Source organism: Papaver somniferum, chromosome 5 (assembly GCF_003573695.1).
Source record: "Papaver somniferum cultivar HN1 chromosome 5, ASM357369v1, whole genome shotgun sequence".
Classification (NCBI taxonomy): domain Eukaryota; kingdom Viridiplantae; phylum Streptophyta; class Magnoliopsida; order Ranunculales; family Papaveraceae; genus Papaver; species Papaver somniferum.
The window spans coordinates 116,049,711-116,054,254 of NC_039362.1; positions in this window are offsets into that span (position 1 = coordinate 116,049,711).

Sequence of the window (4,544 nt, forward strand, 5' to 3'; positions counted from 1 at the left end):
AGACCGAAGTCAGTTTGTAGTAGGCTAGTGTTTGTAGTGGCTTAATACAGTGTGGTGTTCAATCTGGACTAGGTACTGGGGTTTTTCTGCATTTGCGGTTTCCTCGTTAACAAAATTTCTAGTGTCTGTGTTATTTCTATTCCGCACTATATTTTGATATATAATTGAAATATCACAGGTTGTGCGTTTGTATCGATCAATTGTGAAATCCAAACTTTGGTTGTTGATTGGAAATTGATTGATCCTTGGATATTGGTATTTGGTACCATCCAAGTTTATTATCCTTGTATTTGATAAAGACTCGCAGATTTCTATTTGCTTGAGTAAAATCAAATCAAGAGAGAGATATTAACTCCTCGATATACTTTTCTCTAGATTGAGTCTGACTGTCTAGTTGATTCTCTAGAAAGTATATTGGAGTTAGTTCATACAGATTGCTAATCGAAATATTGGGTGTGGTTGTTAGACCCCCGCTTTTTCAATTAAGTTCTAGCCCATGTTGGTAGGCTTTCTCAAAGTATCATGAGGGGTTCTGATGGAAACAATATGTGAAAAAGTCACAATATGTTGAATCGAGTTTGGTTTAGCATAAAAGCATATGTGTTTCGGTGGTTTTCAACTTTTGCTTGCAATAGTTAAAAACTGGTTTTCAACCTTTCTCTGGTAAAGGTTGGTTGTTGTTATTCTTTTGTTTTTCATAAGGATGACAACATAATGATATTTCGATATCAATTCTCCCTGGAAGAAGATGCAAACATATTAGAGAAGCGGATGCGAAATTTGAGGCAACAATGTTGTTAGTTAATTGTTTTCATGTTTAAGAAAAGCCTGATTTTATTTCATATATATATTTTGCTTTTGCTTAACAAAATTTCGGTACAATTAATGATTTATTCCATTATGTGTGTATGGATGTGTGTGTGATTCAATTGGTTCCGGTTAAAAAAAACTATTGTTATCTTGCTTTATTGTGTGGTATCAATTGTTTAGGCTTACAAAATTTCGGTGCAATTGCGGTGCTTTAATGTCTATGTTGTTTCAATTGCTTCCGGTTGAGGTGAATAATTATGCAAGTTGATTTATTTTGGTTTGTGTGAATTATTTATGGCATAACGAAAGAAAAAGTCTACGGGATTGATTGTTTAGTCCAATTCGATTCCGGATAAGAGAAGCTAAATTTATCTTAGTTAGACTTATCAAAGTGGAGGTTTCGGTTATTCAAGTTTAATTGAATGCCTTAACAAGAAATGCTAGTTAACTAACCTAGTACTTGTCTTGTTTAAAATTTAAAGGTCTAAGTTATACGGATAATTAGAACCTGATGAGCAAAATAGAGTTATCTTTATTTTGGTCTTATCGAATGAAGCGATCATATTTGTACAATCGGTTTAGCCAAGGAACTAAAGTGCTTAGTTGATTTTTGGTTTGCTAAACTAAATTGGGAAAATTTCTTCGGGCAGTTATTTCCTTGATAACATATCAAAATAAATTACTTTGTAGTTTCGGTTTTGATATTGGTTATCAAAAATGGCGTGTGGAACCCTCGTCCTTAACTCTATAGGTTTGCAAGTCTATTTTGAGATTTGTAAGATTCTTTTCGGTTTGTCCTTTATTTTTTTCGTTTCTTTGTCATTTCCTGACAAAAAGGGGGAGAAATATATGGAGTAAACAAGTGATACTGGCATTGATTTTATATTGATTGGTATCACTAAGGAAAAGGACAATTGTGCTTAAACGTTTATCTAGAGAAAGAGTGAAAGCATAGACTAAGGGGGAGTAACATATCATATTAATTGGTATAACAAAGACGTGCGGATTGATAAAATCTACCTATCTCACCTTTATGGGGAGTATTAGCTTTGTTATTATAATGTCAACAACGACATTTAAGGATTGAATGTATACAGGTTATTGTGTTGTTGAATTCGGGAATCAATTGTATGTGTAATAAATTCTTGAAATTTGTTTATCCATATGATTGTAAGAGTTTTGTCACTAAAATTGACAAAGGGGGAGATTGTTAGAGCATAGCTCGGTTGAACCCACCAAGCGTTGGTATGTCAAGTTTGGTTGTCATATTTTAGTGAATCAAAACTCATTTTAAGAGTCGCTTGATTATGTACTAGAGTCAACTTCGTATAGGTTATCTTGAAAGTATTAGGATATGAGACACTACAAGTATTGAGAAGACTTGAAGAAGTAAGAGTCTACAACGACAACATCATCCTTCCACTTGAGGTTAGTGATATTTGACTTGAACTGTTTCATTCCCTAACGTATCTTTCAAGTCGTGCATATTTAAAACAAAATTGCGAAGCATGAACACTTTAGATAGACATAGTATTAAGGAATACAATACGATGTTTATTGCTTAACCATTAAACTTTGTAGATAAGACATCGACATAATCGTTTAAATTCCATTGTGATTATGTATGGGTATGAGGTGAGGATTTCATCCTAGGAAACAATGTTTTACATGTGTTTTAAGGAAGTAAGTTCATAAACTTGTTTATGACTCGAAAAAGAAATCGTCTTGCGTTATTGGTATTGTTATTCATTGCATATCTTGTGAATAACCAATATGTGTGATTTAGTATAACCGCTCATGACTTGTTTGTGTTCTTGGTAAAACTATTCACAATGCCCTGAGTTATGTATTGGTATGACTTTTATTAGTGAAACCGATCTTAAGTAATCACCTGAGATGGTATGATCGAGTTTGTAAAGGGGAACCGATCCTAGTAAGAGGTGCAACACATCACAAAGTGGAATCGATCCTTGTATGAGGTGCATCAAGTTTTTAGCAGAAAGGGGAGCCGATCCTATGGACATGTGCAACACGTTTTTAGGCAAAGGGGAACCGATATCTATCGACATGTGCAACACATATAAGTTAGATACCATATATATGTGGGGAGCCGATCCTAGTACCTAGTCAACCGAATTTTGGAAAGATAGTGTGAGAATGCACATTACTCACATGGAGGTAGAACCGAAACTTGTTTTGGTAGAATTGTTAAACCCATGATTTGTGATTGAGTGTTCTTGATCAATCACATAGTTCTTGAAAGCCAGATGAACCAATTCTAAACTTGTTTGGAAGTGTGGCAAATCGGTTCAAGGTTGCAAGTATGAAAGAGGACTTACAAAGTAAGGATGTCGACACACTTTGAACACAGGCAGTAATGTTTATCGTTAATTGTTCAAAGTTGTTCCTTAATAGCTAAAGGAAGAAAATCCCCGGATCGAAACATAAATAAGTTAAGAATCTTTTAATTAAGGTCTTAATTTTATTTTAGAAAAACAAGAATTTGTAATGTGCATTTACTAGTTAAAGATTTTCCAAAGATATTTTCGGTCAATATTTTGGACAGAGCATTTCCAGGAATTACGGAAACCGAATTTGTGCTTTAATGAATATGTTGAGAATATTTTCGGTTTTGGAAATTCCTTGGTGTCCAAACTTCCTTGTCTATAAGTTTGCATTTCTATCAAACTAATGCTTCGTAACAACAAACTTCCTCGGTTGTGTTGTTACTGGTGAAGCCGCCTATTCGGAGAGGAGAGTAACCTAATTAGGAGAAATCTCTTACGGCCGCTCAGTTTAAAGTCTTCTTTGGGATTGAGAAGCTCTATTAGTACCGTTGGTGGGAAACTAGATAATTGCGGTTTATCTTGTGTTTTCGATTGATTTGATTGACTAAGGATAGTTGAACTTTGATTGCACCTAGTTTGTTTATGCTTGAGAATCTTCTCTTCTGATATAAGATTCACTCAAACTAGATCGAAGTTTCGACAGGGATCTTTAGACTGTTGTTAGTGCTAAAGACGATCATGTGATAATCCATTGTTAACAGAATCCGTTCTGTGCGTGATTGATCACAAGAGATTCAAGTTGTTGTGTGCAGGCGTTTATTGAAGATCTAAGAAGATTTGAAGACAAAGAAGATAATGAAGATTTCTGATTTGGGGTTCATAATTTTTGGTGTGCACAATACTTGTTTCAGTATAAGAGGATCCAACTATAATCAAAGAAGCGAGCGATAAAAAGGAAAAAAATTTGAACCCGTAGCTTCATGATTGTCGGATTTTAAGGATATGACATCAACAAACTTAGAGTTAACCACAGTTAAATACCGATTTAAGTCGCACTAACCCTCGCTGATCCAACTCTGTCTCCTCTCAATCCCAAAACCAAACTTCCATTATTGAATATAAGTAAATCCAAACTTTCATTCCTGAAGCTACCTCTCCAACCCACTTATAAACGATAATCATGTCCAGAGAAAAATTAGGCAGCGGTAGAACTGTAATACCCCAATATTCGGAAGTGGTTGGCCGAATGGAATATAAGTAATGATTTGTCCTTTCCTAACACCGAGGCCTTTTCAGCAAAATTGGCTCCAGAGTTGGCAGAAAATTTTGTAGTTAAGCATGCTCGGGTATAATGCGGAAAATAAATAACACAAACACCAGAAGTTTTGTTAACGAGGAAACCGCAAATGCAGAAAAACCCCGGGACCTGGTCCAGATTGAATACAC